The 14,090-nt window shown below is 33.2% G+C and overlaps 1 protein-coding gene across 4 annotated transcripts in view; it reads left to right on the top strand.

Annotated features, from left to right (window-relative positions):
- The window catches only part of tok (tolloid-like protein 1 tolkin), a 42,892-nt gene that overhangs the window by 12,077 nt on the left and 16,725 nt on the right, over positions 1 to 14,090 (top strand). The window lies entirely within an intron of this gene.

Raw genomic sequence — 14,090 nt, 5'->3', positions numbered from 1 at the left:
GGGGTAAGAAGGAGAGAGGGAGGAAGGGGGGAGCGAGGAGAAATGTAGAAGAGGAAAACTAGAACGATGGGAAGTGTTCAAGAAGATTCGATCGGAAGGAAGAAAATGACAGAGAGACAGAGAGAGAGATAGAGAGATGAAAAATTGGGTGAGAGGAGATAGAGAGAGGGGGATGGGGGTGGAGGGGGTAGGCAGGGGAATGGAAGGGTGAACGTTTAATCGCGCCCTCGAAATTCGATTTTCGCACGCGCGTGTCTCCTTTGGGACAGCGAAAGATGCACTTTAACGCGAGATCAAAGAGGGAAATTTCATTTTCCTCCGTGCCATCTCGGTTGTTGCCACGAAAGCCAGTAAAGCCTTTCTATCTCGCTTTCTCTCTCTCTCTCTCTCTCTCTCTCTCTTAAACCTCTTCTACCTTCTCATAGTATCCTTTTTCGTTGTTGGTGGACTTGAAATCAGGGAACACCTTTCCAGAGGCGGTAGAGAAGCCATCCCTGGTGTATCCTAATAGAGTACAATTAAGACATAATTACACTTCTGCAAAATCCCTTGAAACCTCTTTGTGCGCTCGTTTGATGGAGGTTTCAGTGGATTCCCTCTCGATGGAAAGAGATTTCCTTGCCGCTATCTCTTTTTTCTCTTTCTCTCTCTCTCTCTCTCTCTCTCTCTCTTTCTTTCTCTCTCTTTTTCTCTTATATACTTAGTATCTTGTCTTTTATCTTATAGGCTTATCGAAGTGATCTTGTTACAACCGTGCAAGGACAAATTAGCTTTCTATCGTATAAAAATGTTCTCTATCTATTCATCTCTCTCTCTCTCTCTCTCTCTCTCTCTCTCTCTCTTTCTCTTTTACACATACGAACACAGACTTTCTTCATTGATTAAGTCAAAAACAATTTTCTAGTAAATATTAATACTTGTTAATATCATTCGTAATAAAGAAAAGAGAGAGAGAGAGAGAGTGAGAAAGAGAGAGAGAGAGTGAGAGGAAGGGAGATAGAGAGAAATAAAAAAAAACTTTCGACCCACATAGTGCTCCTTGTTCAATTGAAACCGACCATGTGGCCAAGCTATAAAAGCCGTAGTGGCAACGTCGAGAAGAAACAGAACAGATAAAGAAAGGTGGTAGTAGTAGTGGGTGGCTGTAAACAGAAAAGGAAAAGACAAATAGGAAAGAAAAAAGAAAGGCGAAAGTTAGAAAAGCCGCGAGAGGAACAAAACTCACTGCGAGTAAAGGAAATGGAACGACGTGGACGAAACTAAATGAAACGAGGTTGACTCTGTACGTTTCTATTCTTCCCAACCACTCACAACTATACCTTCTTCCTTCTTATTTATACGGACTTGTTTATACATACTTACATAAACACGTCACTTTTCTCTCACTCTCACTATTCTCTCTATCTTTTCTCTTTATTTTCTTTTCTTTCCTCGATACAACGGAACGTCATTTTGCCATTGAATGATATGAAAATTCTTCAATGTTTCTCTTCCTTTATTGGCAAAAAAATAATTTCGATTATTCTATTCTTTCCTATGGTTCGTCATAGATACACATATTCATAGTTCTCATTGCTATGTCCCGTTAATTCCGCGATTTACAAAGCGGACAGAAGCTCCACCGGCGTGAAACCGTGCCGCTTTGGAGGCGTATAAACCGAAGCTGTATCAAAGCTTTCTAAATCCGTCTTAAAACCGCTCTCTCGCAAATAAGTGGATTTGTCGAGGAAAAGCGAGAAGGAGATATATACATATATACATACGTATACATATGTAATATATATATAATGTTCTCTCGCCCTCCTTACAATCATTCTTATCTATTCCAAGGATAATAATTGTTCTAATCGTTCGTTTGTAATTTCATACGAAAATAACGAAATAATACATATATTGCGAATTGTTTAAAACGATGACGACGACGTTTCTTCGTATAGGGTGTAGAATATTTTTTCTTTTTTTCTTTCTCCTATTTTATATATATATATATATATATATATATATATATATATAAAATTAAAAATACGATTTCGTATACCATTATCATGTTTTCGTTTCGTATTTTCTTTTTCTTTCTTTCTCCCTCTTTTTTTCTTTTTTTCGAACGTATCTAATTTTACAAGAAAACGAAAGAAAAAAAAGAAAAAAAGGAAGAAAAAAAAGGCCAAGATTAAAATAGTTGTAACAAGTAACAATATATATATATATATATATATATATATTTATCCATGATTCATCCATTATTTTCCAGACACGTTAGCGTTGGGTAACAAAGTTGTTAAATCGACCGATAGCCGTTAGAAATCATCCCCTTATCCTCCCTCGTTTTCTTCTCGTTTTCAACGTGGTGAAAGATCGCGACAATAAATTTCGCGGAGGATTGATGTACCGAGACTGTATACGGTAACGTTAACCTAAACCGCAATATGGCGAACATTCGTTTCTTTCGTCGAGAGAAAGAACAACGAGGAAGGAGTGGTTGGATCGGTGAAAGGGCCAAGAGCCCTATATATATTCGACGTAACGTCAGGAACGTATTATCTCTCTCTCTTTTTTCTTCCTCTATATCTCTCTCTCTCTCTCTCTCTCTCTCTCCCTCTCTTTCAACTAAATAAGAATCTAGCGATCCGCGAGATTAAATTTCTCTACTCGAAGAACGGAGAGCCGCATGCCCGCCTTTCTATTTTGAGTTATTACCCTACGTCCCGATACGTTACGCGAAGCTTGCGAACGACGTTTTTCCTGTTAGGAAAAAGAAATGCCTTCGTTGTTTCCCCGTTCCACAATTTTCTTTTGAAAATTTTATCCCCACGATCTTAGTCATCTCTCTCTCTCTCTCTCTCTCTCGCTTTCTTTCTCTCACTTTGTTTTTTTAAAATATGCAATCGATTTTTATTCGCGAAAAAATAATTGAGAAGAATTTTCATTGTAAAAGTAATGATCGATTACATTCTAAATAATTCCCTAATATTTTTGATATTGATCTTAATCCATTAATCGGAAATAATTGTTCAATGGATTAATAATCGATGTATGAAATTTATTCTGAAATTTATTAAAATATAAAAATGTTTACGATGATGACGAGAAATTAAAGATAAATTAATGAATCCAAAAAAATCGAAGAATTGAAATTTTTTCTTAATATTTTCCTAATCTAATTTTAATTCTCTAACCTAAATTTAATCCCTTAAGGATAGAAGTAATATTTCTTTTTGTTTCTTTTTGTTTTTTTTTTTTTTTTCCTTTAAGTTTAAGATAAATAAACATATTTTTGTGATTTATTAAACTCTATAAATTTAATTCTTTAAATATATAATGAACTGCTATCTGTTTCGAGTGTAAAGTATGTACGAAACAGAAAGTGTTTGATTATGTGGATACATACAATATTATTATTATTATTATTATTATTATTATTATTATTATTATTATTATTATTATTATTATTATTATTATTATTGTTATGAATATCGAAAAATAAAAATAAAAAATTTATGTTCTCAAGACTTTTAATAATTTAACAAATTAAATATATATATATATATATATTTGTATATTTTATTTAATCGTTTCTATAAAATTTCAATTGAAAATGATAATAAAAAATAATTAAAAATTAATAGAAAAATCACGGACAAATATTATTTGTTTTCATCTTCATTATCATAACAAAAATATCCTGATTTGATATTGTATTTTATCAAAATCATTTTCTATAAATAACGTATTATACAAATTCTCTTGGATTATTTGAAATAATATCGTATGAAAATCGTTCTCGTAAAGTATTTCTTATCGTTTATCTGTATATATTTACGTTCATAATAAGCGCTATGAAACGTTAGAGAGAACTAATTCCTCTCACAAGAATTGCGAACGACCTCGATACGGCACTGAACTCGAAATCGCGAAGGGAGTTAAACGTCCGCGAATCGGTTCTCGCGTTGTCGGTCGTCGCTTTCGAGATCTCTCGTTTCTTCTCTCGCGCTTTTCCTTCTGTTTACTCACCGAACGAACGAAAGATAGCCTTTCAACCTCTGACACGTCTCAACCGTTATGATCACTACCATCCAGCTAGCTTGTTACGGTCGACAATTCAAGTCATGTATGACTTTACCGTGATTTTCCTTCGTACTTTCTTTTTAAAATGAAATAAAAATTATACGTTAAGTATAACAAACATTTTCCTTTTCTAATTCCACGTTAACTATGAAATTACATACATTTAATTGTATCTTAAAAAATTTTCTTCTATTTCATCAACATAAATACACTTTTTAATAGCTAATCCATATGCAAAGTTTTATACTTTTACATTCTTATAATTATAAATTATATTTGTTATAATATAATTACACGAGTGTTATGAGTAACAATGAATTTATAATGCATATATTAAACAAGTTTTATTATTACTTCATGGCCGAAGTTAGTTATGTTTTTAAACATAAATTTATATTTAATATAGTATATCGTAATATTATAACTTTAATGCAATATAATGTTTTTTTTTCTTCTTTTTTTTTTTTTTTTTTTTTTTTTCTTTTTTTTTTGCTAACGCGACAAAAAATTTAGTTATACAGGATTATATTGATTTTACGAATGGCGTATAAAACTCTAAAGGGAATGTAGATTTGTCAGGAATAAAATTACAAATTTAATTAATAATTATGTGTTTCGAATATAAAAAAGAAAAAAGAAAGAAATATGAACGTACAAAAGCGAAATAAGTGAAACGTTAACGAATAATTAATATTATAGTTAATGAATTTTATCTGAATAAATAGTCCTTTCCTCTTCGTTTTAAGAACATTTACATTTATTCGCGACAATTCATTTTCTACCGTAAGAAATTTTCTATCCACGAGAAACGACTAGAAATTTCATGGCGTTTCGAATAAATAAATTCTACGGTGACGCGTTTCGACGTTCGAGAAGTCTGACGTTTGAATAATGCATAGTACGCATAAGTACTCTACACATACGTATATACATACGTACGTAGCGTATAAATTCTTCTCGTATTGCGCCATTGTCTTCTCGTATTTTCCCGAAATTTGTTTCAAAAGTCTTACAATTGATATCGCGGTTGAAATAGGTAACATAGTAAGCAAGACGCTTTCGCGATCATAACCAACGCAAAATCTTTTCTCGCGTGAGACGTGAGACGTGATGTCAAGTTTAACAAGGTGGAACTTTTAACGAGCTACGACCGTAGAAAAAGGAAAGGAGAGGATAAAATGAAGAATGGTAAAAGATTTCTTTTGGGAAAACACGATCGTAGATCATTCAAAAAGAAGAAAGAAAAATAGAGAAAGAATGAGAAAGAAGAAGAAAAAAAGAGAGAGAGAGGCAGAGAGAAAAAGAAAGAGACTATAAAAAAGTCGAAGAGTTCGTTCGATGCTCGATTTCGAACGGACGTGGGAGATTGGCATCGGCTCGCATCAGAGTCAGGAAGTTGAACGTTGTGTGACATCGTGGAGAGGCTACTCAGACGTGAGGAGGACTTATCCCTTGGGATTAGGTCGAGTTCTCACCTGAGGATAAGAGACGAACGAATAGCTTCAAGTGCGAGATGGAGATAGATAGATAGATTGATAGATAAAGAAAAAGTGATGGAAAGAGAGAGAGAGAGAGAGAGAGAGAGAGAGAGAACGTAACGGCACCACGTTCAAGCTTTTCATCCAACGACATAAACCCTAAAAAGCTTTCCTCACGATCGAGCAACGTTCTTTCTATCCTTCTCTATGACTTTTTCCTCTCTTCCCGGATCTTTCTTCTTGACTCATAATATCGAACAAAGTCGGACTCGAGCTGTCTTACAATGAATCATTGTTGACTCGACCGCGATGCCATTATCGCTATTGGAAAAACAACAATCGTTTTGTTCGTTAACAACTTCACTTGGAGAACAACATTTTTTTTATTCTTTTTTACTTTTCCTTCCTCTTTTTTTCCTTTTGATTTCTTTGTTTCTCGAGGTTGCTTTTCGATGAAACAAGTCCATACGATTAGCTTAATTCGTTTTCTCTATCTCCATTTCTTGTCTTTTTAAATAATAAGTGTTTATATATACTTGTGTATAGGCGCGCATGCTTGTCTATGTGTGTGTGTGTGTGTGTGTGTGGCAGTCTGTGTATCTTTTATCTCGTTATTAGAACACGAGGCGTCTTATTATTAAAGTACGTTCATGCCTCTCGCGTGTTTCTAAACGACGAATTAGTTCCGTACGATATATAATTCTCATGACCTCTCAATCTTTCTAACGTGTTATTCAATTGAGAAATTTTCTTCGAAAATCTCTCGTACTTTCTGTAATAATTTACGAAAAGGAAATGTCCATGGAAAATATCTACCTCGAGAAAATAATATCATAAATTTTTTTGTGAAGACTGATCGAATGAGAAAGTAAAAGAACATGATTAATTTTTAATAACTTTACGATTCATTTTTTGTCTATTCGGTATTAGGATTATTATATAACAAAAACAAAAAAAAATATATATATATATATTTATCAACAGATATAAACCAATTAATTTCGTAAAACAATTTTGTTCGATTGAATTTATCTTTTCAATATTATTAACGTATGATCGTTGTTGCTTTATAAAAAAAAAAAAAAAAAAAAAAAAAAGGAGAAAAAAACAAGAAAGAAAAACGAAGAAAAAAACGTTAATCATTTAACGAAGGAACTATTTCTTTTCTTTTCTTTTCCTGTTTTTTTTTCTCTTTTTTTTTTTTTTTTTACAAAAAATTTTAAGATAAACAAAAAATATTGTACGAGCCATTAAATAAATATTAACGCGTGAGAATAATGAAAAAAAAAAAAAAATTTATGCTTGTCGTACGATTGATTAGAAAATTAATAAAGAAAAAAAATCATTGAAATTTGTTTTTAAATTTCTATATTTACGTATGTTTCCTATTGAATTATAAATATGTTAATTAAAATTGCAATTCATATATTACAATTCTCCAAAGTTAGATCTATTTAAATGTTAAACGCATATGTATTTATTTTAGTGGTATGGGTTGAAAAAAATGACGAGAAGAAAGGACAGGACGAAACGAATAATAGAAAGAGGAGAGGGAGGAAAAGAAAATAAAAAAGAGAGAAAAAAAAATTGAGAGGTTACGTTAGTAGCATACGCAAGCGTTTAATCCGACGCGATCGAGGTTCGCGTTGCGATGCGAGAGGCTTCTCCATTCGAATCAATACGACACACGCACACCATATACCTATCTCTCTCTCTCTCTCTCTCTCTCTCTCTCTCTCTCTCTTTCTCTCTCTTTCTCTTTCTCTCTCTCTCTCTTATACCCATATTTCGCATCTCTATTATACGCAAGTACAATGACATTATCGTCGAATAGAAGGTTAAAAGTGCAGTCTGCACTTTTACGCGGTGAGAAATTGTCTGAAAATTTGTCAAATTGAATTTTTTAAAAATCAATGAAAATAAATAAACGATGAGAGAAAATAATTAAAAAAAAAAGGGTCATTGAAAGAGAGAAAGAGAGAGAGAGAGAGATTTTCTGGGAAGCAAAATTTAAAGGAGATTGAATCGAAGTTACTAAGATCTTTCATTCTCTCTGTGTCTGTCTTTCTCTCTCTCTCTCTCTCTCTCTCTCTCTCTCTCTCTCTCTCTCTCTCTCTCTCTCTCTCTCTCTCTCTCTCTCTCTCTATCTTTGTCAAAGTATCGACAGGTTTTTTCGAGATAGAAAGAACTAGAATGGATTCATCCGACTAACCGGAAGTACCTCTTCTTGTCCGTTTTATTCTGCAAAGTGCTTTCCGTCACTCCGTTCGTTTCATTCTCTCTTCCTCTCTTACTCTCTTTTTCTCTTTTTTCTCAATGTGTTGCATTATATATATATATATATATATATATATATATATATATATATATATATATATAGGCGTATATATATATGTGTATATATATATATATATATCTTTCTCTCTTTTCACTATTCATGGACTCTTGCAAATGTCCTGGAAATGGAAAAGAAGTCTTCCCAGATCGATTCGGAGATTGAACCACTTCCGGCATTCTGATTGGCTCTTCGCCACGATCCTGCGGTTATACCGCGATCGTAACTTCGACGTTTGTTCGAGGAAAGTCTCGTGTATACGCCTTATCGTAAAGATAAGTTCTTGCAACGCGAAAACCATTAGGTATTCTATGTATGTATGTATATTTTTATGTTTTTTTTTTTTTTGTTTTTTTTTTTTTATCCCACTCGGAAAAGCAGATAAGGGAAAAACATTAGGATTATCGAAATATGGAAAATCATGTTTTGAAACTCGACGATTATCTTCGAGCTAAGTATTGAGAACTACTTTCATTTTTTTGTATATATATATATATATATATATATATATATATATATATATGTATATACATGTCAAAAAACAAACAAAGAAAGAAGAAAAGAGATAGAGAGAAAGATAGAAAGAGAGAGGAAGAGAGAGAGAAAGAGAGAGGATGGGAGAATAAAGAAACATAACTCAATTCCAGATCCTACTTTTCTAGGAAACAAAAAAGATATATAGATTATACTTATTGACCTATATATATATATATATGATATAAATATCTTTCTTACATATATAAATCTCTTTATATATATATATATATATATATATATATATATATATATATATCTATATATATATAGATAGATATAAAGAAAATTATTATCAGGACGATTATGACTTGTCACGATAAGAGAAATTGAAAAGAATGCACGAGGATAGCTTGTCCTTGACTTCTGATAAGAAGCTGTAGTAGCCGTCGAGAGAATATCGACGAGTTTGAATCAAATCGGACCGGACGTTTTCGGCTTTTCCCCGGTCCATTAGACACTTCCCCTGACATAAGATAAACGCACAAGTGATAATCTAAAAGGCGTTATCTCGTCATACATTGAAAAACGAGTTCTCGAATGATCATCTCTCTCTTTCTCTTCCTTTCACTCTTATCTTTAAACGGAAAGTTACGCGAAAGACACGAGAAATTTGCTCGTCGATATTAACAGGAGATTTCTGACGAGTACTAGAACGGTGATAGATGATCGACGTTGTTATCCTAGTAATTGAAGGGACAGTTCGAAGAGATAGAGAGAGATGGAGAGAGAGAGAGAGAAAGAGAGAGAGAGAGAGAGAGAGTAAGTGAGATGATTCGGTATTACGCGGTTTGCATTTGACAGAAATCTGGTGAACGTAAACGGGCTATAAATTCACACGGTCTCACGACGATAAATCATGATATAGAGAGAAAAAGAGAAAGAGAGAGAGAGAGAGGGAGAGTGAGTGAAAAAGAGGGAGAGAGATAGCATTTTCATTAGCCGATATATCATTTATTATCAATAGATTCAGGGCCATCGTTGAAGTGTTAAATATCGTATAGTATCGTCCCTTGTAACGTTGGGTTATCACCCTAAAATTGTCACCGTTATTATCATGATCATCATCATCATCATCATCATCGTTGTCATCAATGCCATGAATAAATTACACGACAATGATTTCCTAAACAAGAAAGGAACGTAACTGAAAAGGTCGTAAATTCGATAAAACGAAAATACGATATGGAATTTCATCGATGTAGACATCGATAAATCGAGACGATTTAACGAGAAGAATAATGCATCGCATTATCGATGCTATGCGGTATTACTCGTCAGCTAGCGCCATTAATTATTATTCTAATGGATGATATAGTATAGGGCCAATCTGTACGAGGACCACGTACGAAAACGTTGCGTTGTTGGTGCTGGTGCTAATATTGGCGTTAGTGTTAGTGCTGGTAATGGTATTGGTGCTGGTGCTGGGGCTGGTGTTGCTGTCGCTGCAGAGCACAAGCAGCAACAACGCAGGCGTTTACAGATACGATGAATCATCGTCAGGCAGCGTGAATTAATAAATCGCAGGTACGGAGGGGAGAAAACGAACGTGAGCGTGTACACGCTTCGCTTGATCCTACCTATCTACCTACCTACGTTCCGCGAGTCCTCCTCCCGTTACCCAACCCCTATTCGATAGTCGTCGGACGAGGGTGTCGTATTTGTGAGAGGTGAAGCGGCAGGGGGTGGAATAGGTCCTCGCGAATTCACCAATTTCGACCTCGTTAATGTCCACCCTCTATTTCTCTCTCTATCTCTCTCTCTCTCTCTCTCTCTCTCTCTTTCTCTCTCTCTCTCTCTCTCTTTTTGTCGTCTCTTTTCCTCGTCTCCTGCCATCCTTTGACTCGTTGCTCCAACTGTAGATTAATATTTACAGTCTGTATATGCAAAATTAATTAGTTAACCGAAATGGATATTAACGTAAAGTATATATGTATCTACATAGTTAACGTTCGAAAGATTATCTCGAAATTATAATTATTTACCTAACTAAGATTACGAAATGTCGAATAGAAATATATTTAAACGTAAATAAAAAGATCAATCTTTATATTATATAAAATTTCAATAAACTTACGATCGTAATATATTTGATTGAAAAAAAGGTTTTATCATCATGATCAATATGCTAAAAAAATTTGTAATTGTATAAAGGAAATGTAAGTATACCTATGTAAAAATAAAATAAAAAGAAAAAAAAAAAGGAAGAGAAAAAGAAGAAATATATATTAATTAAGTATAAAGAAACATTAATCTTTTTTAATATTTCAAAAAAGAATTTAGGTATACAAAAAAAGATCTCATAAAGTTTCGAACATAAATGGAAGAGAAAGATTTTACGATAATCGCTAACCTTTAATCTCTTCTATAATAATTACAACATCGCACTCGTAACGAAACCTTTTCTTCCTGCAAGAAGAGAACTAAATCCGTTTTTATTAACGCTAGCTCGCCTGTTATCACGTTTATTACACTTCTTATAAGAACGTCGATACTATAGATTACTTACGACGTGCTCTCGATACTCATTGAAAAATCGATTAACAAAATTAATTAGAGATAAGGATGGTATCGTACTAAAGAGAAAGAGAGAGAGAGAGAAAGAGAGAGTGAACACATTTAGCTCGGTTTTCATTAATTTAGATACGGATCGATTAATCTGTCCACTTATTCAAATTAACCGTGAAGGTAAAATTACACCTGTCAATACGATTAACACGTTAATTAATGTAATTGCCACGGTATTTTTTTTTTAACTACCGCGATAGAATTTTCATTATTATTCAATAAGCTGATAATGATAAATTATTGTGTCTTATAATTAAATGGGATTAGATTCTCATATCAATAATGTGTTTATTTCACTGATATTCACCAATTACTACATTGTTTTTAATTACTCTTGACAATCCGTTAAGTCAATTAAAAACTCTAAATTTTTTTTTTTTTACGAAAGTTGCAAAATATTACACGATATCTATAGTGTAATGATTACAATGCTTATTATGTTTTTAGTTAATTTTTTTTCACAAAATTGAAATGTTTGTAGAATATTATGTTCGTTTACTTTAAAATCAAAGGAATATATACGTGTGAACTTGTTATTAATATTTGATATAATAATTTATATGTACATATATTTGTAAATGCACATATAAATATTTTGTTTATCTATAATCTCATTTTGTTTTACTCGTTGGAGAAATAAAAATAATCAATAACAATTATTTTTTAGATAGCACATTTTTCATTTTAAATTATTATTTAGTTATATATTTATATTATTTAAAATTTTTGATCCGTTAGCATATTCGATTTATAATAATTAATTTGTAAATTTTGTAAATTGTAAATTGTAAATTGATGATCATGGGTGATCATCGTGTTAATCAATTTTTATTAATTTGAATCAATATTTGTTAATTCAAAAAAATAGTTGTCGAACGAATAGAAATTAAATTTAACAGTAAATTCTTCATAAATTTATGTAACTTTAAAATTATATACGTTCGCATTTTTTATTTTATTTTCACATGAAATAACGAACTTAATTGTTATTTCATATTCGAAGATTAATATTTGCTGTATGTATAGTTATATTAAGTGTAAGAGTTATACATTATATATAATATAAGAAAAAGTATATTTTTTCATTTAATATAATAATAGTTTCATTATTTTACAAATAGAAAAATTCTATTATTAGAACAATGAAATATTTTTTTTTTTTTGCAAGACATAGAAATACAAATTAGATTTATAAACTGTTAAAATTAATTTGATGGAAGGGGGATATAAAAAGTCGAAAAAGGGGGAAAAATATTAACAAAAAATACATCCGAATTTGTTAGAGAAGAGATCCGATGGTAAAATCATTGTTCAAACGTCGAACGAATTGACTCAAATCGTAAATCGTGCGGCTGTGTTGCAAGAACAGGACGGCTTGCACGTACACGCGATTGATGGTTCGCGAACAGAACGAGCGTACGCAGGAAAATCGCAAGCGGGCCAATATTTACGAGCGTTCGCGAATTCATCGTAGAGCAGCAGCAGCAGCAGCAGCAGCAGCAGTAGCAGCAGCAGCAGCAGCAGCAGCAGCAGCAGCAGCAGCAGCAACAGCAGCAGCAGCAGCAATAGCAGCAGCACCAATAGCATCAGCAGTAGTAGCTCGACGAGGATACGGCCGATTTCGTGCTCGTTAACGGCGAAAGGGCGAACTCGTGTGGCCCTTTTGGCGTGTTGTAGGGACGTGCCGATATCGGAACGCGTCCCGCTAATTTCCACATCGACAAATTATACGACGCGACTAATGGGACACGCGCCAACATTACGGCTCGTACACACATAGAGAATATTCCGAGGAATACGATCGGTAGTCCCTTCCGTTCTAACTATATATGCGTATAAGAGAGAGAGAGAGAGAGAGAGAGAGAGAGTGTCATAGGATCGGGTTAATTAAGGGAAATCGATCGAGGACATTTGGTAAGGTATCCCTACAACCCTATATCCTCTCCTCATCCTCGATAACGCAACCCTGCCATGAGAAATATCATTGCATTGCCCGTAGAATTTATGATCCTGTCTGTAGGCTTGCGTTCGGTGATTATCTATGATCGCTAGCAGCTGCCTGTCTCGATTATTTTTCTCATTTTTCATTTTTTCTTCTTCTTCTTCTTCTTCTTATTCTTATTCTTTTCATTGACAGTGCACAAAGTTTCTAACCGATTGGAACGTAAGATGATATAGGATAAAGGATAATACGTTATTGGTAAAACGTAGAAAGAAATTCTTCAAAAGTCTTTCCCTTCTCTTTTTTCTTTTTCACTTAGGTTTTATTCGATTAAATTGTTCGATAGGTTTTAAATCGAAAGAAAGAGAAAAAGAGAAAGAGAAAGAGAGAGAGAGAGAGAGAGAAAAGAAAAAGATAAAATTCGTTACATGCCGAATCTCATAGTAGAAAATCGCATGATCGCGTTTCCCTCGATTCTTCCGTTTGAGAAAGTGCTACTCTAAAGAAGATCAAACGAATAAAAAATGATACTTATATATATATATATATATGTGTGTGTGTGTATGTGTGTGTGTGTGTATATACTTAACTAACGAACTTGTACAAAGTAGAAAGAATTGTGAGCCAGCCTCTCTCTTTCTCTCTTTCATCATCTCTCTTCCTCTTTCTTTCTCACGTTCCTCTCCATTTCCAACGATCTAATTACGGCTTCTCTTGAAGCACCCGTTCGACCACCACCCATCCAGACAACCACTATTGAGAGATCCCAATGGGGGATGTCGATACGGAATTCGATAAAACCTGGCTGACCTTCTCGTTCTCTTTTTATCGCGATCTTCAAACTAACGAACTACCTCGATCGTATAACGAGATCTTCTTTAACAATCGAAAAAGAGCTGTTCAGTTTTCGTACCTTTAATCCGAACTTTAGTTTCATTTAATCGGACCTTTGACACGTTAAAAAGTTATCAGATATAGAAAGCTTATGGACCTTTAGCTCGTATAGAAAAGTTGTCTTCTTTTTATTTCGTGAGATATAACGCGGGAAAATTTAAAATGTAAATCTATAAATAACGAAAGGAATAGTATTAATCAAAAAAAGGAAAAGTTTTTCTTTCTTTCTTTTTCCTTTTTTCTTTTTTTTTTTTTTTTTTTTTTTTTCGTTTTC

This window comes from Vespa mandarinia, chromosome 2, assembly GCF_050613455.1.
Source record: "Vespa mandarinia isolate Hongniang chromosome 2, ASM5061345v1, whole genome shotgun sequence".
Taxonomy (NCBI): domain Eukaryota; kingdom Metazoa; phylum Arthropoda; class Insecta; order Hymenoptera; family Vespidae; genus Vespa; species Vespa mandarinia.
Note: the sequence above shows the minus strand (reverse complement) of the source record. Positions and strands in the feature narration are given on the sequence as shown.